The sequence below is a fragment of the Triturus cristatus genome, chromosome 3_2, assembly GCF_964204655.1.
Source record: "Triturus cristatus chromosome 3_2, aTriCri1.1, whole genome shotgun sequence".
NCBI lineage: Eukaryota > Metazoa > Chordata > Amphibia > Caudata > Salamandridae > Triturus > Triturus cristatus.
Window position 1 is genome coordinate 18,951,595 of NC_140584.1, and position 23,065 is coordinate 18,974,659.

A 23,065-nucleotide genomic window follows, 5' to 3' on the forward strand; every position below is an offset into this window, starting at 1 on the left:
CACCCACCCTTCAAAAGAAGTAACAGTGGGAAACCACGGGCAATGGCCAAGGGGTCAAGGGAGCCGCAGATTGAAAAAGGTTTGCGAACCACTGCTCTAATATATTCTGTGTGACTTAGGTTACTAAGCAAGATGGGGTGTTGCAGATATGAAGTACTCCATGTGAATACTAATGGCGCTTATAAATCATGAGCATAGAAATGTGACTATTAAAGGTTTTTGCAACACTTACACATTAATAGTTTAAAGAGAGGCTAAAGCTAAAACGTGTCTCATTGAGAAATTAGTGAAACTAGGTGAATGTGTAGGCTTTTATGCATGTAACAAGAAATATATTCATACTAATGCGTATGAAATAATTTCTTTACGTTTATAATTGCAATGTCTTCATGTGTAAGAAAACTGCATTTGGTATGTGTTTAGAAATGGGCACATGTATTTAACCATGTGCACTGCTAAGTTGACATAATTTAGGCCTTGAAAATAGTTTCAGTACAAGCTCATGTTAAGGTTTAATTTCTTATTTGTATTTAACCTTTAATGTAGAATGTCTTTGCTTGAATTTTTTGTCTCTGCTGCAGGTGCGGACATAATAAAAGAAGGGTTTGTGTTGCAGTGAGATAGCGAGGTATGTGAAGATGGAGTTGGCACAGAGAAACGAAGTAACAAGCAAGGAGTCGAGTTCTCATGGAGGAGAAGAAGAATGGAATAGGCAGAATAAAGTAGCAACTTGTCAATGTGAGAAAGGTAGTGCCAGTCGTAAATTTGTGCTGAAATTGTGGAAAGTTACTGGAGTTGGTCATGTGTGTCACCTTGAATGCAACTAATATCTTATGCTGTAATTTAGTGAGGGAGAGAGACCTCTTGGGATTTCATGAGGTTTAGACCTCTTTTCTTCTGTTTTGTGTGGCTTCATGTTACACGATTCATGGTTAGCGTTCCTTCTACTGAAAACTCTGACAGCTGACACCTTTATAGCGTTTTCATGCTTGCCTTTCAAAACCAATTGATGCAATTTAATGTTCAATTCTTTTTTCCTCATTTCATGCATAGTCGTAACAGAACTAATTGTATGCTTTTTGTTATATAGGGTAAATCTCTTAAGGAGATGTGGACTCATTCGGTTTCTTTTGTACTTCTATATGGTGATGCTGAGACTTATCTATGTCAGCCTATTTTTGAATTTATAATTGAACCTTACTAAACTTAATTTAGTTTTTGGGCAGTTCTTGTGTAGCCGGATTGGTTACACTGTAACTAAATTTAACTGTGATTGATTTTATTACCCTCTTACCTCTCAAGCAACTAAAAAGATCATCTGGTTGACCAAAGATGTTTAAGTGGGCCCCAGCTCTCTCAAGTGTGTGAGCTTCCTCTTTCAGTGCTCTGTCAGAGATATGGAAACACAGAAGTGTGAGTTTCTTCCTACACTGCCTTTGAAAGGCTAGAAGATTACAGGACCCTGAGCTTCCTTTAACAGCACGTGGACTCTAACACCAGCAGTGTGAGATTCCTCCTGCATTGCCTATTTGGTACTTCAGAGGCAGTTTGAAATACCTCCAGCCTATGGTTTTTAACAGTGCAAAGTCCATCAGTAGTTTCTTCTTGCGGTTCCCTTATCGGTGTGAAAGAAATCGGCACTCACGCAAAATTAGAAGTCTGAAAATGTCCATTAACAAAATGAAAAATTGTTTGAGGTTCACAAAGCGGGGCAACAAGGGGATCCATGAGCATAAAGATAAAACACACTAGTACAAAAATCTAAAGTATGCTTTCAAACACAGCACTCTAATGGAGAATATATAACAATACTGAAATAAAATAGCTATGCAGGTGAAGAAACTGAAATGGTGATGATCCAGCTTTTATTATTTTCTCTTTTCTAATCATATTATCACCAGTGTGGATTCATATATTCATTATTTCCTTATACCCCAACCACACTGGGCCCTACTAAGATTAGAGTAAAATCAGCTGCCTAAATCCCTTTTGATTAATCTTTTTAAGATGAAAGGGGGGTGAATTTGGAATTCCAGTTCTTCACCATTACTTATTTCTGTAGGCCTTGCACCCATCAATGCAAAAAGAACAGTTGATGGACAGAATGCAGAACAATGTCATACACTCACCCCAGTACAGAGACCTGGGCCTAAATCCATTGTCTTTTTGCTCACCATGCCATTCCAGTTTGGACCCAGCCATATGCAAACCAGTCTTCACCCTGCACCTAATGGGAACAGTCCAGCCCAAACTGCCAGGCCAGGTCCTCCCTGGACTGGAAACAAGCATCCTAGGACAGGTTGCGGGCTTTCAGCCCTTATCAGCCAGAATTGCTTGACTCCAGTGGCATGGAGAGCACGGGACTCACGTCTGGGCATACCCATCGCACTTGGGGTGACAAATGCAAAAAGAACAATTGATCAACAGAATGCAGAACAATGTCATACATTCACCCCAGTACAGAGATCTGGGCCCAAATCCATTGTTTTTCTGCTCACCATGCCATTCCAGTTTGGACCCAGCCATATGCAAATCAGTCTTGACCCTGCATCCAATGATAACAGTCCAGACCGAACTGCCAGGTCAGGTCCTCCCTGGACTGGAAACAAGCATCCTAGGACCGGTTTCGGGCTTTCAGCCCTTATCAGCCAGGATAGCTTAACTCCAGTGGCATGGAGAGCACAGGAGCCACGTCTGGGCATACCCATCCCACTCAGGGTGACACATGCAAAAAGAGCAATTGATGGACAGAATGCAAAACAATGTCATACATTCACCCCAGTACAAAGATCTGGGCCTAAATCCATCTTTTTTTGCTCACCATGCCATTCCAGTTTGGACCCAGCCATATGCAAACCAGTCTTCACCCTGCACCTAATGGGAACAGTCCAGCCCAAACTGCCAGGCCAGGTCCTCCCTGGACTGGAAACAAGCATCCTAGGACAGGTTGCGGGCTTTCAGCCCTCATCAGCCAGAATAGCTTGACTCCAGTGGCATGGAGAGCACGGGACCCACGTCTGGGCATACCCATCGCACTCTGGGTGACAAATGCAAAAAGAACAATGGATGGACAGAATGCAGAACAATGTCATACGTTCTCCCCAGTACAGAGATCTGGGCCTAAATCCATTGTTTTTCTGCTCACCATGCCATTCCAGTTTGGACCCAGCCATATGCAAATCAGTCTTGACCCTGCACCTAATGGGAACAGTCCAGCCCGAACTGCCAGGCCAGGTCCTCCCTGGACTGGACACAAGCCTCCGAGGACCGGTTTCAGGCTTTCAGCCCTCATCAGCCAGGATAGCTTGACTCTAGTGGCATGGAGAGCACTGGACTCACGTCTAGGCATACCCATCCCACTCAGGGTGACAAATGCAAAAAGAACAATTGATGGACAGAATGCAGAACAATGTCATACATTCACCTCAGTACAAAGATCTGGCTCAGGATTTAAAAATTCAACCAAATTGTTCGAGCGACCAGACCTGCTTATTGCCACCCTTATCATAAATCCACAGATGAACACAATGGTAGAACTGGTGATTTAGTACAATCCCAATAAAGGTATTAGGCTGAAATTGGACCACAGAGGCCCCCGAAGACTTGAACAAGAAATCATCTCCGGTAATCATAATCTGACAGACAGGTGCTTGAAGCTGAGCTCTACACCGATTGAAAATAGTGCGGAGGTTTGAGTGCTTTGCACCAAAATCTCCCTGAGGTTGATAATGAAGATCTCTAAAAAATATGCTGCACTGGTGCGCTGTTTAACAATGAATGCACCAAAGAGTACGAGGAGCTAAAAGAGGCCCTAGATACAATCCCCCGTGATAGAGCGTGAGTAAAATTCCTGAGGGGTAAATACAAAACGGTGATCGAACAGCGGAAAAAGGGAACTGATTAAGGAGGCGTGGGAGGACTTGGAACATGCAGGATCCCTTAAAGACTAAATAAAATTGGGGAAATTATAAACCGCCCAATGTTCATGGAAGATGTGAGACAGATGGACTCGTGATCCTAGGTGAAGCCTGGGAAGCCCACTTTACCCGCATCTTTAATCCCTCACATAGGTTGGTGGTCACTGTAGTACAGGATATGCCCCATGATCCAATTCAAGCTTTACAACTACGTTAGTCTACCTCAGTCCAAGAAGTAGAGGTGGCCATCGCACAGGGCATTAATTTGAAAGCCCGGGGCCCAGATGGGGTCACCTTGACCTTTTGAAGCAAAATCCTAATTTGTGGGCACCATTATTAACTAATATCGTTAAAGCAGCCTTTATAGTTCCAATCCCGAGGTCTTGGAAAGAGGAGACAGTAGTCCCAATTTTTAAAAAGGGAGACAGGAACAACCCTGTGTATTATAGACCCATATCATTGATTGATGTAACAGTAAAGGTCTTGGGCAGGGTCCTACTAGCACGTCTAGAAGAATGGGCATCTACAAATGAGGTACTGTCCAACACACAATATGGCTTTAGAAGGGGCATGGGTACATCCGAACAATGCCTCAACTTGTCCCGGATTGTCAGTAAGCACATGAAGTCCATGAGGAGCTCTATACATCTGGCCTTCATGGACTTATCCAGTGCCTTTGATACTGTTAACCGGGACAAACTGTGGACCATGATGGACGATATGGGTGTGGAAAAAGCATTAGTATTCCTTCTACGAAGGCTTCACACAAACACATCGGTCACCACAAGATATGGCAGCAAGGGGGGCAAAAACATAACCCATTATCTATACTGAAGGGGTTCGTCAAGGCTGCATCTTAGCCCCATTTTTATTTCTCATTTATACTAATGGGCTTGAGGCCTTTTTACTGAAAAGGGAGCTTGACTTTCCGAGAATTGTCAGGAAATGTGTCCCTTTGCTCTCATATGCAGATGATACAGTTTTATTGGTGAGAACAGCTATGGGTCTTCAGATCTCCCTCGATGCCTTTGCAAAATGTATGACATTCCTTGATTTAAAAGTTAATACGGGGTTCACTTATCTCTCGGCGTCCACGACTCCTTCTCTTGTATCGATTATTTATTCGTGTCTCGGGAGGCTGCTGGCAGGGTGGAGGAAGCTGATATTCTCCCTCGGGGGTTGTCTGATCACTCACCGGTAGCCATTACACTGCGTGCTGGCCTTGCACGGGGACCTTTCCGGTGGCGCCTCTCCGCATGGAATCTCCAAGCGGCAGAGTATAGGGAGCACATGGGCGAAGCTATAGACCGCTATTTGTCGCTAAATGTAGGTACGGTTACGGTGGCGGTATCCTTGTGGGAGGTGATTAAGCCCACACTACGGGGGGTGGACATATCCTTCTGTGTGGCCCGCAGGGAATCTCTCATTCAGGCAGAAGCGAAGATATTGGACCTAGAAATACGCAGCGGAGACGAGGGAGGAGGGAGGTTGGTCCGCCGCCAGATGTTGTTAGCACGACAGGATTATTAGTCCCTTTTGCTAGAGGAGGCCAGACAGGCGTGGCTGGCAACCCGCAGCAGGATATATCAGTGGGGGGACAAGTCGAGCACGCTTTTGCATAGATTGTGTCAGGGGGCGACGGGCTCCCTGGTCCTCCCGGGTGTGGTCGGTCCCGAAGGTGAACCGATGTCGGACCCGTCGGCCATCGCAGAAAGTTTTGCGGTCTATTATGCGGACCTCTACGCTCCCCAGGAATGTCTATCGGCAAAGGTTATCGCCCGTTTCTTGGACGATCTCCCGCCTAGGGCTCTGACGGATGAGGTGAGCGTTGACCTGGATCGCCCATTCTCGGAAGACAAGCTGAATTCGGCTCTTCAGGAGCTGCTGCCCGGTAAGGCGCCCGGTCCCAATGGCTTCCCGACTGAATTCTTCAAGCGGTACTTCCGACAGCTGGGTCCCCATTATTGCAGGGTTGTGGAGGAGGCGAGGGAGGCCGGCCATTTGCCCAGAGATTGGCGACATGCTGAGGTGGTGGTTTTTCACAAGCCTGGCAGGCCCCCAGAACACCATGCATCTTACCGTCCCATCTCCCTTCTCAATGTCGAGGCTAAGGTCTTGGCCAAGGCGCTTGCTAACCGTCTTCGTCCCCACATCTCGACTCTTGTCCATCCAGATCAGGCGGGGTTCATGCCTCAGCGGGCGACCCGTCACAATATTCGCAGAGCGCATGCGGCGATAGCTGCAGCCGAGACCTTGGGGGTGCGAGCGGCCCTATTGCTGGCGGATATGGATCGGGCTTTCGATTCATTGAGCTGGGAATATCTATTCGCCCTCCTACGCCGGCTGAATTTAGGGCCTCGTTTTCTCTCCTATTTAACGCTACTTTATACAGACATAACAGCGTCAGTACGCGTGGCGGGTTTGGTCTCTTCGGTCTTTCCCATAGGTCGGGGCACCAGGCAGGGGTGCCCCCTGTCACCTTATCTGTTTGCCCTGGCAGTGGAGCCACTAACTGCATGGGTTCGTATTAATGCGCAGGTGTCAGGGCTCGAATGGGGAAATGGACTGTCGGATCGCATCTCTCTCTACGCGGACGATGTACTATTCTTTCTTACTCAACTGGATAGGACTGGCCCGTAGTTGCTGGTGTTTGGGGAGACTACGGGTCTATATATGAATGAGAGGAAATCTACGCTGTGGGTCAAGGGTGGAGGGGCTGACGCGGGTGTTTGGGCTTCCGCGGTGCAGGTGGCGCGTGGGGGGCTGAAGTACTTGGGTGTGTTTCTTTCAGACGTGAGGTCGGTCTCCTGGGAGAGGAACCTGGTGTCGGTGTGGAACAGGGTGCATGAGGACCTCCGGGTTTGGTCCCACATGCCCCTATCCATCTATGGCCGGTCGGCCATATTCAAGATGGTCTCTCTTCCTCGCTTGCTGTATCAGCTGCAAAACCATCCATTTCCCATCCCCCCCAGGTTGGTTCCGGCAGGTCAATGCGGCCTTGAGTCGGTTTCTCTGGGGCGGGGGTGTTGTTAGGGTGGCTCTCCGCACCTGCTTTAAATCCACGTACTGTGGGGGACTTGCAACTTCGGACGGTCTCTCGTACTATATGGCCTCACATTTGTTGGTTCTCAACGAATGGTGGTACGGCGACAGGTCGGATCCGGCGTATGCCTTGGAGCGCCGTTTGATGGGTGACCACACACTACACACGCTTCTTTACTCTGCGCCACTGCGGCGTTCCCTGCCGAATGTGACACAGTTGGTGTTTCGGGTCTGGAGACAGGCGTTGCGGAGGATGGGCTGGTGGAATCGCCTGACGGGTGAGACGCCGCTTTGGCAAAATGGGCGCCTGCCACAGTTGGCGGCTTTGCCAGGCTTCCATGACTGGGATGCGATTGGAATCTCTACTCTGGGCAATGTCATGAGGGGATCTATCCTGATGTCGTTTCAGGACTTGCAAAAGGAATTTCACATGCCGCGTACACAATATTTGAAATACCTGCAGTTCCGGCATGCTCTTTCTCCTAGTTTGGTGGGTCTGGTGGAGTTGGCTGACTTCAGTCCGGTGGAGGCCAAAATTTTCATGGGGGACCTGCGGGATCATAAGATATCGAGGATCTACCAGTCCCTAGTACCGCACTGCTCCCCTTCATTGCAGCGTCTTCGTGCGGCATGGGAGGAGGATGTGGGCACGCTTGAGGAGGAGGATTGGGTGGAGGCTTTGGCCTCCCCGCGTATAGCGGCTATTGCAGTGAGCCTCCACCTAATTCAGTTTAAATACCTGCATAGAGTCTATTTTACTAGGGTCAGACTGTATAGGGCCGGACTGGTGGCGTCCCCGAATTGCCTCCGCTGCTTGCATAATGAGGGGACTCTACTGCATACCATATGGGATTGTTTTGCGTTGTCTAGGTTTTGGCGGGGTGTACTGATATGCCTCTCGGAGGTCCTGGGCTGGGATCTCCCTCGGTCTCCTAAATTAGTACTCCTACACGTCATGGATGATATAGGGGGCAATATTTACAAGCGCCATTTGATGCTCCTGTGTTTCACCATTGCCAAACGTGACATTGCAAGGGCTTGGAAGGCGACGGTCGCGCCCTCCGTTTCAGTGTGGAAGGCAGGATTGGATTTCTGTATGGGCCTGGAAGCCCCCATTTTTCTAGCACGAGGTTGTCCTCGCAAGCATTATAAAATCTGGAAGCGCTGGGCAGACTACAGGGGATTGGATCTAGAACCCATTCCAGAATAAGATTTGAATGGCTTGTGGTATTCTCCTCTCTGGTCTGGGGGGGGCATGTAACACAGGCGTTGGGTGGCATGGTGTCGCTTAGACATGTTTCACGGCGGGAGTAGAGCTGCAGTTCCGATCATATCAGCGGATGTTGCTGGGCTGGTTGTGCGATGGGGGGTAGGGTGGTGGGGGGGGTTCGGGGGGGGTTGTTTAATTGGGCTATATTTCATATGCATGGCCCTTCTGTATTTTTCTGTTGTTATTATATGAGAAAATGGTCAAAGTCAGGATTTGGTCCATGGATGCTACGGATGCCTCTGGGGTACAGAGCTCTGCTGATTGTACGTTTGACTAATAAAATCTATTTACAAAAAAAAAAAAAGTTAATACTAATAAATCATACATCCTGGCATGTGGTCCTCGTACCACAAAAAAAAATGTTTGTGATTCAGGGAAAGGTGATAGAAAAAGTTAGACATTTTTCTTACTTGGGTAGTCCATTCAACACACAGTTGAAATGTGATCCCCTCCTGGCTGTCTGAGGGCATCAGACAAGCAGGTCAGCAGATGCGCTCTTTTGATTTGCATCTAAGTTGGGGCAAAAACCAGTAAAATAATTTCTAACTCTCTATAAAGTTAAATGCCTCCCTATTGCCACCTAAGGGGCAGGGGTATGGGGGTATAATAAATGCCATCAGCTTCAAGTAATAGAAAGCAATTTCATTAAAAGACTTCTTATGGTACCAGGAAGCACCTCTACAACATTTTTCCATGCAGAATTGGGCCTAGATCTTATAGAGAACCGTATTGGTCTTGCCCCGTTGTGCCTATGGGTTAAGATTTGATGATCGAGGACTCAGAGTTCTCAAGAGACATCATTATGGATTGCCTTATGGCTCATAGAGCGGAGAAGATCCCCCGGCTTCACTTTTTGAAAGACAGGTTTTATGGGCTGGAACTAGGTCACTTTTTTGAAAACCCCGATAACATTCCCACAAAGGCTCAAGACATTATTAAACAAGGGTCCTATGGGCAACGTGTGTAAGCCACAGCCTTCAGCTCGTAATGACCATCCAACAGTTTTATTGAACCTTTACCACTAATGTCCAGACTAAATTTTATCTTACTAGGTTTCGGGCAGGCACTGTGCTCTTTTTGGGAGCGTTCCCTTGTCAAGGAGGAAGGTCTCATAAGCTCACGCCATGCCCCTATGACAACTTATCTAAGCAAAGCACGTTGCACTTTGTACTTTACAAGTCAGTGAGAGTTAGATTTTTGCTACCATTAATTATAAAGCTTCAACCATGCACGTATAGAAAGAGTTTTAGCGTTCTACAGTCTTTCCCTCCCACTGATAACAGTGTCACAGTAGCAAACTTTTTAAGGGTCACAGCTGTGATCAGAAAGCGATATGAGTAAAATCAGGTCTAGTTTTTTTCTTTTTCTGTAGGAATACCTTCCCAACTTCTTAAATTATGATGCCCGATGTGCGATGTTGGGGCATAGAGGGAGAGAAGGACTGAGCTAGCTGTTTTGATACCTAATGATGGCTTTAAGGTCTTTCATTGGTTTAGTTATTTTATTGTATTTATTTATTCATTTTATGTACCTTAACGTCCCTCCAGAATCAGGCCAGGCCAGATATAGAATAGCAACTCAGATGACTGGGAGGACTCTATATTGGCCTTCTTCTGACTTTTAATTTTAGATATTTGTCACCCAGTTGTTGATTGCAGTAGTAGGGGCTCATCTTACATCATAAATAAATGCACCTTATATCTCATGATGTTTTAGCTGGTATGGAATGTTATTATGTGGGATGTGTTTTAACTGGTATGGAATGTCATTATGTTTAACGAGGTCTTTTTAATGTATAGTATACTTTATTATGTACGCTTTTACGGTTCATTGAACCAAAATAAAGCTTATGTGACCTGACCAGAGTGTGTTGCCCGACTCCCAAGGTTTCTTCTTTTAAAAGTTCTCAGAAATGTTCAAGTCAGGCGGTGTCACCCAACTATCGCAAGACTATGGACAAATAATGACGTTTGAATATGTCATTCAGAGAGCAGAAACATTGCTAAATCTTCTAACGCGTTCCATTACAACGGAAAGATCTACAAGTCCACATCAGCTGTAAAATGAAACATATTAGCAATATGCAGGATAGTAAAGGTATAGTTCACTGTCCATCCATTCCCACGGGAAACGTAATTTAGCATAGCTTACAATTCACACTGTTGTAATACAGAAAGGTAACATTAGTTTCATTTACTAAGCCATTGTTTAGAATCTAGGGCTAAAGTTAAACCTGTTCTGTACTAACATAAAGGGCATCATTAGGATGGCGGGCGGACTTTGTCCGCCCGCCATCCCGACGTGAAGAGGGACCACCCGCCATAAGGGCGGAGGTCCCGTGGGGTCCCGCATATCTAACATTGTGGCGGGCGGTGCTGAAAGCACCGCCCGCCGCAATGCTAAAAATGCATGACGCACATTTCAATGCACAACGTGACAGGCACCACATGGTGCCTGCCACGTTGTCTATTGAAATGGGTACCCCCCATGTGCACCCCCCAGAGTCCCTGGGGGCCCGCAACGGGCCCCCGCAAACAATTCAAAAAATAATACTTTTTTTTAGTAGTGGGATGTTGTGTTATTAGGGGGAAATGGTGAGGTAGTTAAAATAGTAAATTATAAATCTTTAGTGTCCAGCACTTTCCCTGACTCAATGATTACTGGAGTTTGAATAGTAATTGTTATATGTTTAGTGTCCAGCACATCCCCTGAATTAATACAGAGTGGAGTGGGACTAGTAATTTATATATGTTTAGTGTCCAGCACATTCCTGGACTTAATATTGGGTGGAGTGGGAATAGTAAATTATATATCTTTAGTGTCCAGCACCTTCTCTGACTTAATACTGACTGGAGTGGGAATAATAATTTATATATCTTTAGTGTCCAGCACCTTCCCGGACTTAATATTGGGTGGAGTGCAAATAGTAAATTATATATCTTTAGTGTCCAGCACCTTCCTTCACTTAATACTGATTGGAGTGGGAATAGTAATTTATATATGTTTAATGTCCAGCGCATTCCTGGACTTAATATTGGGTGGAGTGGGAATAGTAAATTATATATATTTAGTGTCCAGCACCTTCAGGATGCGAATATGCCTCAAAATCTCGTACGCGAAGTGACAGAGCCAACGCCAACACCAACGTCAGGGGCTTGCCCCCCCTTTCCCCAGCGCTGCTGCAGACTATTGATATCAGGGCGGGGGGGAGCTAGTGGATTGGCTCTGATAAGCGGGGACTGGCAGTTAGCAGACCGACTTTCCGCAATCCCCAGTAGAAGATCACTGCTACCTGCCTAGAGCATGCATGCTGCCAGGCGCTACAGTGGTTTGAGTACCGTCAACGCTGCCAGTGCCATCTTGAGATGTAACGGGTGGGGGAGCCCCGGTAGAGGAAACGCGGCCAGCGCCGATAGCCCGTGGTGTAACTCTGCGCTGCAGCAGGCCTTGCGACTATCAGTCCATGTGCATTTATGATCTGGGCCCGTACATTTGTATAGCCTGGAGACTGGGAGTCGTCTGTCTGTCCCAGCGCCCTCCCACTGACATCATCCCACGTGCCAGGAGGAGCGTAAGTGCCGGCAAGGGCTCCCGCAGTGTAGGACGTACGCTGGCTCGGGTCAAACGCAAGCAACAGGACGAGGCTGGGCTGGGCCAAGGCCCCTAGCCATCTATCACAGACAGAGGAGCGCCTGGAAAAGAAACCTGTGGTATTGTGCAGCCTATGGCATGGAATGTTATGAATTGAAATGTGATGGAGTCACTGGAGCTCTGCATTCTTATTGTGGTCAGTTGCTCCAGTGCCCCTTCATTGTGAGACGCACTACCTGATTAAACCTACAATTCAGCACTATCTGATTAAACCTACAATTCAGCCTTTAAATCGCCTGGTTTCTTCACTACAAAACCCTTAGCTCAGCTACAAGTTTGAGGACTGCTAGATATAAAGGGTAAGGAGATGGGGAAACGTATGAAGCTAGGAGGGTCATTAGGATTGCGGGCGGAAGTGCGGGGGTCCCGTTGCAGACATTAGGATCCTGGATTCCTAACATTGCGGTGGCGGTGCTCTCAGCACAGCCCGCCGCAATGCCAGGAAGGCATGTCATGCACTTCCATGCACAACGTGGCAGGAACCGTGCGGTGCCTGCCATGTTGTGCATGGAACTGCAGGGGGGTACCATAGGTACACCCCATGTGCACCCCCCAGAATCCTTGGGGGCCCGCTACAGGCCCCCAATGGCAAAGACCGCCAGCCTTTCCATGGCGGCATTGCCGCCACAGAAAGGCACATCCCCGCATGTATACTAATATGGATGGCGGTGTCTCCCTGACACCGCCACCATGTTAGCTGCTTTTCCGCCCGGTCAACTCTGCGATCAGGCGGAAAACCGGCAGACGGTCTTTTCGTCCGCCGGGGTCCCACCTCCATGGTAATGTGGCAGGGGGGAATTTTGAAGCGGGCGGTGTTTTTTAGCGGGCGGATCGCCACCGCCATACGGGCGGATCGCCCGCTATACTAATGGGCCTCCAAGTTTTATTTACTACCTTCTTATTATATATTTACTAGTAAATGAATGTTGTTAAGCGGTAGTTAGTATGTTTAGTGGTAGGTTGTTGTGTTTTTGGTGCGTTTTGGTAGTTAGTTGTATTTTAGTGAGATATCGAGGTTTTGTGTTTGCGGCCTAGTGTAGAAATGTAATACTATGTAAGTAAATGTATGTTTATTTAATATGGAGTGTCTATATATGTTGTTTAATATACCGTATTTGTATGTTTGTGTGGGTGGGTTTCTTTCTCGTTTTGTAGGTTTTATTCTCGGAATCGCATTTCGGAGAAGATAGCGTTTTTACTAAGAAGTGTGTATTAGTATTTAATACTAATATTTATTTAACACTTTCTTAATTTCTCGTGTTTTCCTGGAGCGTTTCTTTTTTTAAACACTATTTTCGGGTTTTTTAAGGTTTAAAGTCGTTGGATTTATCAATGCTGGATTATTTTTGGGGAACAGTTGTATTTTTACATGTTTTGGGGGGTGGAATTTAAATATTATTTGGATTGAGAGATACCTGGATGGATTTCCGAAATTTGGATTACGCTTTCTTCAGCTTCAGAAACCGTAAGTGTTTTATTTATTAAATGTGGGAGGGTAATTTCATTATGTTGTTTGATATATGTTTAATAATAGTTAAAATATAAATAATATGTCAATATATATTTTTATAACTGCATTATATAAATATGACATTATTTATATTTTAAAAAGATAAGTAAATATATAATGACAGTTACCAAATGTGTTTTGTAGCAAATTCTTTTTCTATTGATTTAAGCAAGCTTTTTAAAGAATTGTTTTTGCTACTAGTGACAGGTATTCTAGTCCTCTAGTTGTTGAATATAGTGTTACTTGACTTTGTAGTAAGTAGTACATTCTTTTGGTTTGTTTTGTGAGTTTAGGGCCTATTTGAGTTACTGATTGTTCCATTCTAAGTTCTTGGTAACTGTTCTTTTTGTAGGGCTTGGAGTAATTTGCGTAGGGTAGGTATCCCTCTTCCTGTTGTTGACTGGAAGGCATTATGCCATCCTTCAACAGCATTGTTGGTTTTGGCTTGTTTATTTAAGGTGCTTAAGTAGACATTCCACCATGGAATGTGGAATTTGGGTAGTCTTCTGTGCCCTGATCTGTGGAGTCTTCCTACCCAGGTATCCTCAAAGTAATCCAACAGTGGGCTTAGTTTTTCTTCGTGTCTCTTGTAGTAGGGACTTTCAATTAGGATATTGTAGTGCTCTGCTACCTCCGTTACTGGAACATAGGCCAGTGCAATTAATTTTTGTACTTGATATGCAAAGGTACTGTCTGTAGCATACTCAACACTTAGGGCATCATTAGGATGGCAGACGGACATCCTGACGGAAAACGGGACCGCCCGCTATATGTGCGGTGGTCCCATGGGGGAGATTAGGATGCGCCCGCCACACTGGTGGGCGCATCACACATTTTTAACATTGCGGTGGGCGGTGCGTTCAGCAGCACTCGCCGCAATGGTAAAACTGCATGTTGTGCATTTGCATGCACAAAGTGGCAGGCACCGCGTGGTGCCTGCTGCATTGTGCATGGAAATGCAGGGGGGTACCATAGGTACCCCCATGTGCCCCCCCACCCCCAATACCCTGGGGGCCTGCAACAGGCCCCCGAAGTCACTGTCCGCATGCCTTTCCGCCTTCCTAATATGGATGGCGGTGTCTAACAGACCCGCCACCATAGCAGACCCTTTTCTGCCCGGTCACCTGTGTGACCGGCGGAAAACCGGCAGACAGTCTTTCCGTCCGCCGGGGTCCCCTCGCCATACTAATATGGCAGGGGAAATGGGTGCCGGACGGGGAAGGATGTAGGGCGGATCGCCACCGCCATGCGGGCGGTGGGGATCCGTTCTACATCCTAATGGGCCCCTTAGGGTTGACTTTTGTAGATGTCTCCAGAGACACTGATTATAGTGGTAATAGCAGCCCTGGATTGCTGCATGGGGGTAGCATTTTAGTATACTATTGATCATGGCATGCTCAAAATCAATAATTATTTTTTGATGGAAATAATTATTGTTTATATCTTTTATTTGGTTTAAAATTTCCAAGTAGATAGTTTGATTTTTGTTAGGGAGTAGAGTATAGATAAATGGAATATTGGTATTTTGGAAAAAGCCATGTATTGTGTATAACTGATAGAATGGTTTGGGACAAATTTTGAAGGTCCCATCCATCATCCAAGTATTACATTGTTGCAATTTTACTAAATTATTTGCAGTAGCAAACATAATAATGTGTTTGTCATTGCATGTATTGTCAAACAATATGAATGGTTCTTTGGTGTGTGTGACACTTAGCTCAGGGGGAATCTCAACCTCTTAAAATGTTCTAGGGGCAGGTGTACTAGATGTTGTGGCTTTTTTTTGTCTTGCTATGGTTCTTTTTAAAGAGTGAATAGTTGGCAATTGACTAGATGAATGTTTTGGCACGGTTAGTAATTGCCCCTTCAGTATCTCAGTGGTAGGTCTATCTGTGCTAGAGCTAGCTTCTTGTATATTTTCAAGGGCACTTCTAATTTCTATCTCTGTTACATTTGGTGCATGGTTATGCTCTTTAACAGATGTAACAGTTGTTTCCTGCGTAATAGCCCTACCATAGCATTTATTAAAATAATATTTACTGCATTTCCAAAATACTTTTAAACCACTCTGTTTTTCTTGTGTGTATACATAACCCATAGAACACAATAACATGTTGCCTTTTTGTAACATAACAAATTCGGCTCCTTCAGTCATGGTGGTTTGCTTAGGTCTAAGAAGAATATTTAAACATATTAATTGATATCATATAGTACATATTAACAGAAAATACATATACATTTCATTTTATATACTTACAATGTTGCTGTTGAGGTCACTGAAGATGGTGTTGTTTATTTTCAAGCTTCTGTTTTCTTTTATTCGAAAATATTTCTGTTGATAAGAAGAAATATAATGTTTCTTTTATTAATGTATAGGTGATGGGGAACTTGGGAATAAGTGGGTTTTTAAGTGGGTATTTTAGGGAATAGTGGGATTTAAAAGAGAAATGACTTTTTTGTTGATGTAGTGGAAGTAGTTTTGGGATGCCTTTTAGGAGGTATCTGTAGAGGAGATATAAGTGCAAGATATATATATTAGTAAATGACATTTTGATATGTTTTTTAGGGAAAAGTATAAGTAATTAGCTAGTTTAAATTGCGTTTTACTTACTTGGTGCTGTTATAAATTTCTTTCAGAGTAGTAAATCTGTTTTCTGTGAGTAATTCGGCAGAGTTTCCTCTTCTTTTTTGTGATGGGTTGTAGTTTACATTATGTGTAAAATTGTGTTGTTTATACAGTGTTTGTTTAATTGATGGCCTTGTTTCATTGGTCTATTTTATTAGTTTGATGTTTCTTTTAGTTTTGTATTTTTTTTAAATGTTCTGGAATTTACTTTCCATATCTATGGAAAACGCTAATTAAGAAGTTGTTAATGCTAATTATTTTTTTAAAGGTATTTCTTTGCTTTTGTATGTTTAATATAGTTTAAAATGTATAGCATTGTATGTTTACATTTTAATAATATTTTATATCAAGTTTAATGGTGTGATTAGTAAAGTTTTTATGTTTTTATATAGTTATATGATATAATACAGGTTTATAATAATTATAATGTGTGTAGTTAAATGTTATATAGTCAAAGAACATTTTGGAGTTAAGTTATGTTAATTTTAGTTAATTTTGTAAAGGTCGATATTTCAAGAAAACTGATATAATTGTAGTCTATACTTTGGTTTTCCGATATTTAGGTCATTTTACTACTTATTCAAGGAACATTGATATTTTTGTTAACGATATTTAAGTTTTCAATAATGTGTTATTCTATATTTTTGATATACGATATATAGGGGTTCATTAGGATGTAGGGTGGTGGGACCACCGCGGCGCTGGCTGTGTGGAAAAATGTCTTTTTCTGCCCTCTAGCAGCGGACATCACGCCCGCCATATTAGTATGGACAAACATAGGCCAATTCCCGACCGCCGCGGTGCGACGCGCACCGCCATCAAAGTGCGCCCTCCACCGCGGCGGTGGGAGCCAATGGAGACTCACCGCTGTGCGGAATGACGTCCGTCCCGCCCCACAAATTAGGATGACTTAAGCAAGCAGACTCACCGCAGTGGAAACACCGCCCAACCTGAGACGGCGGAAGCTCGACAGCGGAGCACGAAACCAGAGTCCCGGTCACGACAGCCATGGAGCCAGCACTACACGTCTTTCCGGTGCTGTACCTGCTACATCACCAGGAACTCATGGACTGCCACGGACGCCGCCGCAGATACGCAACACACAACACACGGCCTGACACAGGGTCCAAATCCACATCAGACACCCTAGGGGGGACAGGGACACATCCACAAGGGCACCCACACATCACCCACCTGCCACAAAGTCACCCCGCTGGATCCTGGACACCCAGCTACCGCCACCATGCAGCAATGTCCCGGTCACGTCACCGCAGCGGCGAACACAAGCAAATACATGCGCACAATGCAGAAGGCAGGGCCAGGCATGGGCAGGGCACAAAGACCACAGGGCCACACCCACTCCCACCACACACTAGCACACCCCAGGAAGGCACATGCCATGTGCCCCTCCTGTTCACCCCATTCACAACAAGAAGCCAGGGCAATACACACCCTGCACCACACAACAATCAATCATGGAGACACACAATGCAGGAGTGGCTGCACAGAAACACACAACACACAGCACAGTAGCACAGGGTCAGGGAAACACACACAACACCACACTCAGGGAAATATCAATGAGGACAAGCAACAAATGAACACATATAAGGAATTAACATCCAAATGGACACGCAGTCACACATATATACCACAAACTGACACACACACATACAAACCCCACATGCCAACAGGAATGGAGCCAACAAATAGGGAAACCAAAGTGGGCTGCACACAAATGGAAGGCCATGGAGACACACAACAAGCATGTGTATATCACATCAACACAAGGAACAGAGCACAACACCCTCACAACACAAGGAACAGAGCACAACACCCTCACACCATCAAAGCACACATGACTGGCACAGTCAGTGAACTCAAACCACAGACAGCCAGTGCAACAACACAGGGAGACAGCAAGGCAAACCACGTATAGGCACAAGGATGTAAGGAAGGCCCTGAAGTCAAACTGTGAACAGCCACACATCCATACAACTACCCCACAGGAGCACACCAGCAGCACTACACACAGGGTCCATCTACACACCTCAGGAATGAAAAACACCAGTAAGAATCTACACACATACCTCCCTCACACCAGCAGCACACAACACCAGTGCCAAACACACTGAAGGCTGGCAATACTTGACAGACAATACACACACAAACAACCACACTAGTGGAAGGCAGAAAGAGGGTCATGGAAAGGGGCATTACAGCACTAAAATCTTTTGCTAAAAAACTGGGGGCCAAACCTCTCCCTACGATTAAGAATATTTATCAGGCCCGGGTTAAAGCATCTGTATCTTATGGTGCAGGAGTTTGGGGATGGCAAACTCTACTGCACTGCAGATAGTTGAGAATAAATATTTTAAATCTGTAGTAGGTCTCCCTCCATCCTTCGCAAATTGTATACTACATATGGAGTTAGATATCCCATATATCGCTGAACAAATTAAAGTGGCTCCACTACTCTTGTGGCACTCAATATGGAGAAGGGATTCTGTACCGCTTACGCAGCTAATAATTAAGAGCTACCTAGACATGGACCACTGGAAGAGATATAGTTGGCTGAGCTATGTGGAGCACACTTTTAAAGAAATAGGGCTCCCGGAACTTTTTTCTTTTTTTGTTCGAACTGTTTTTATTTTAGAAGAGAAGGAGTGGTATCATAAGTACAGCAATACGCCTACAACACTGGAATGGGCCGGCTGCATGATTGGACTAGCGTTCAATATGCATAGTGAAGGCATCAATTGACATTGCAGTTATGTTGGATTACACAGCAAGTCGCCTACAACCCACACTGGGGCCGGCCGCGTAACGTGAAAGCTATAACAAGAAAAGGCTATGATAGGACTTCGACATGTACCCAGAGCAGAGATAATCAAACCAACTCTAACAGGAACAGAGGGGCAGTAAGGGAAGGTCAGAGGGAAAGAGAGAGGGCCCCCGAGGGGCAAGGTGTAGGAGAGATGTAGAGATACTGCAAACGAGAAAAAAGAGCGCTGAGCAAGTAGTGCTGGGAGTTGGGAAATAAGACCCAATTTACAGTGCACTTTCAATATGTCTACTTTGGGTAGCCTTGAATGGACAGTTTGTTGTATGACTGTCTTTATTGCTTTTGAGTGATGCCCATTGCACATCAGCTCGTTAGGTCGAGCAGTGGTCCATGATCATGAAATGACATCCAAGAGTGCCCATTACATAAGGGTACCAATCCAGCTTTAAGGATGTGTCTGCTCCCGTTAGTGATATGCGTGTGGCTGGGCTTAACAACAAAGGCCAGCCTCCTGTGTGCACTATTGCGTGTTGCAGCTATGGTTGGGATATCACCAAACAGCCAATGCTCCGAGCCAGCCCCTACCACTGCAGAGGCAAGCCAACGAGGCACCGCTGACTGGTTTGCTTACAGAAGAAACCCAACCACAGCGGCTAGCAGTGCATCGAGTACAAGAAAGCAAAGGGGAGGAGAAAGACGAGACATAGTGCAGAATAGAGAGGAGTAGAGAAGGCGGGCGAGAGATGGGGTCGAAGGCATGGCGGAGGAGAAGGCGGGGGGTAGAAGACTGATGCTGCAAAAGCTGTGGAGATAGGGCACGCCAGTGCTACTGTGTCAGGATCAGCATTGGATATGGCAATGGGAAAGTGGAGGCCCCCTGTGTGGGGGGAGGGAAGAAAGACAGATGTTACCCGGGATACAACTCAGGTTAGGCTAGCTGTGAACTTGCTGGACCTATCTGTGTCTAGAGGGGAAATAGCATCGTCAAAGTGGCAGAGGGCCCTCAGCCTCGGGGGCTTGAGACTAGCATATTCCTTCCGACCTAAGTGATCCACCAGAGGGCCCCACAATTTAGAAAACTTAGCGCCTCCGTTTTGTAGACGTGATGTGAGCAATTCCATCGCTACTGTGTGCCACAGCCGTGTGAACCATACATTAATTGAGGGAGTCTCCGCTTTTTTCCAGTAGAGGGCAATAGTTTGCTTGGCCGCACCCAGCATATGTAGGCTCAGATGCCAGTCACGTCGGGTCATGGTGCGCAGGTTCACCAGCCGAAGGCCCAAGAGAACTGTAGCCGTATTTTCTAGGAGCGGGTAGCCTAGCACCAGTCGAATATGACTGAGAACTTCCTTCCAAAAGATGGTCAAGAGTGGGCACGTCTAGAACAAGATATCGTTCCCGAGCACAAACACATAAATGTTCAGAGTAATATCAATGTCTCAAAAAAGTATTCAGTCCATATAATCAGGAAACAGTCTTCTTTATTTTCTTATTTCCCAAAGTTTCTCCTTGGGGCCATTGCATGACAATTCATAGTACCAGGTGAGCACAAAAGTTGCAGCCAACACGTGTTTCGTCTTGGGTTAGTGGCCCAACGACTTCCTCAGGGCTACAAAGATGACAAAAATTCTATTCAGACAATATATCATTATAACATATTCAATAATATATATGTCCAGCAAGAAAGTTTATCCGAGGAAAATCCAAAAAAAGATACCGGATAGAACGAAATACACCCAGTGATAATAGACACCAAAAACCACAGCGAACAGTGCTACCAAAGGAAAAACGATCAAATAATAAAAAGCGAAAGAAACGTGAAGCAGAAGACCAATGAAAAATTGATGAGATAGGACCAGAGTCAAGCTCTACATCTAAAAGGTCTAACATAAATGTTCAGACCCAGTTAAGACATCTTAACAGCCCCCGCAGGACACCCCCGCGCCGCACGGCCCTCCAGCTGTGTGTGTGTGACCCCTCGCTGCTGCTCCGTGTGCCGATTCTGCTGTTTTTGTCTCCCTGTTCTCCCTGGTAACTGCCCTGCTGTTGTTGCCGTTCCCTGCTCTGTTATTGTCATTTTTGTACCTCTGTCCTCCGGTTCTGTGCTTCCCGCCGCCGTGAGATCGCGTCCCCGCCCCCTTTCCTCCGTGTACTCCCCGCTCCCGCCTCCCAGCTGCTCCTCCCTCCCACTTGGCCTTAAATGGAGTCCGCGCGGCGCAGGTGAGTGTGACCTGTCCTCAGGACACCCCCGCGCTGCACGGCCCTCCAGCTGTGTGTGTGTGACCCCTCGCTGCTGCTCCGTGTGCCGATTCTGCCATTTTTGTCTCCCTGTTCTTGCTGGTAACTGCCCTGCTGTTATTGCCGTTCCCTGCTCTGTTATTGTAATTTTTGTACCTCTGTCCTCAGGTTCTGTGCTTCCCGCCGCCGTGAGATCGCGGCCCCGCCCCCTTTTCCTCCGTGTACTCCCCGCTCCCGCCTCCCAGCTGCTCCTCCCTCCCACTTGGCCTTAAATAAAGTCCGCGCGGCGCAGGTGAGTGTGACCTGTCCTCAGGACACCCCCGGGCCGCACGGCCCTCCAGCTGTGTGTGTGTGACCCCTCGCTGCTGCTCCGTGTGCCGATTCTGCCGTTTTGTCTCCCTGTTCTCCCTGGTAACTGCCCTGCTGTTGTTGCCGTTCCCTGCTCTGTTATTGTCATTTTTGTACCTCTTTCCTCAGGTTCTGTGCTTCCCGCCGCCGTGAGATCGCGGCCCCGCCCCCTTTTCCTCCGTGTACTCCCCGCTCCCGCCTCCCAGCTGCTCCTCCCTCCCATTTCGCCTTAAATGGAGACCGCGCGGACACGCAGCGGACACGCGCAGCGGGCGCGCCGATTATGCACCGAAGGCGCGCCAAAGGCAAGCCCGTCTGCGCCCGTCCGCGGCCGGACCGCGCCCAGCGCCAGGACCCCTGGCCCCCGCAGAGGGCAGCACACCCGCCAGACCTACGACACCGCCACCCTCAACGCACTCAACACCGACCGGATCCCCGGCTACTACCGAGCCACCCCAAGACGCACCCACGGACCCTTCACCTGCCAATCCTGCAAGTTCTCCTGCATCCGGACCCGCACCCCACCCACACCCACACCCGCCAAGCCGAGCACCAGCAGCAACCACCTGAAGTGCATCCTGCTCAACACCCGCTCCGTCCACAGACACGCCGTAGAACTCTGGAACCTGCTCGACACCACATCTCCAGACGTCGCCTTCCTCACAGAAACATGGATGAACCCCTCCTCAGCGCCAGACATCGCCATCGCCATCCCGGACGGATACAAGATCACCCGGAGGGCCCGCATCAACCAGACAGGAGGAGGCATCGCCATCGTCCACAAGAACACCATCCGATCACGACCAACTCCGATGACACCCTCACAGCCGCCGAACATCTTCACTGCCAGATTCACACCGATCCTCAGAGGCACCCTCATCTACAGAACCCCAGGACCTCGCACACAATTCAGCGAAGACATCGCAGACTTCATCAGCCCACACGCCCTCCCCTCCGCTGACTACATCCTCCTAGGGGACCTCAACTTCCACCTGGAGAACAACAATAACAGCAACACCACCACCCTGCTGGAAAACCTCGCCAACCTCGGACTCAAGCAACTGGTGGACACCCCCACCCACTATGCCGGACACACGCTCGACCCCGTCTTCTCCTCCAGCAAGTACATCTCCTTCAGCCACTCCACCGGACTTCACTGGACAGACCACAGCTGCGTCCACTTCAGCTTCAGAAAGACCACGACTCACCACCATCTGCAACAGGCTCCCCGCAGGAGCTGGAATAAGATCACCCCCGACCAGCTCACCACATCCCTGAACAAGAACCCTCGCGCCAGCTCAACGGACCCCAACCAAGCAGCCAACAACCTCACACAGTGGCTCACCAACTGCGCTGACGACCTCGCACCTCTGAAAAACCATCCCAGCAGGCCCGGCAACAAGAAAGCTCCCTGGTTCAACGACGATCTCAAGAACTCCAAGAAAAACTGCCGTACCCTCGAGAAAGCCTGGCGAAAAGACCAGACTACAGACAACATGACCGCCCTCAAGCACGCCTCCCGCAAACACCACCAGCTGATACACACCACCAAGAAGACAGCATTCAAGGAACGACTAGACAACAACGCACACAACAGCAAGGAACTCTTCAGCATCGTCAAAGAGCTCTCCAACCCCAGTGCCGGAAACAACGACATCACTCCCTCACAAGACCTCTG

General features: G+C 46.9%; 1 protein-coding gene across 1 annotated transcript in view; it reads left to right on the forward strand.

The window, feature by feature from the left end:
• The first annotated feature begins 686 nt into the window (after positions 1-686).
• LAMB3 (laminin subunit beta 3) overlaps positions 687-23,065 on the forward strand; it is a 318,725-nt gene continuing 296,346 nt past the window's right edge. Inside the window, exon 1 of the mRNA XM_085647191.1 lies at positions 687-747. The gene's annotated coding sequence lies outside the window, so the exon portion shown is untranslated. The remainder of the gene's footprint in view (positions 748-23,065) is intronic.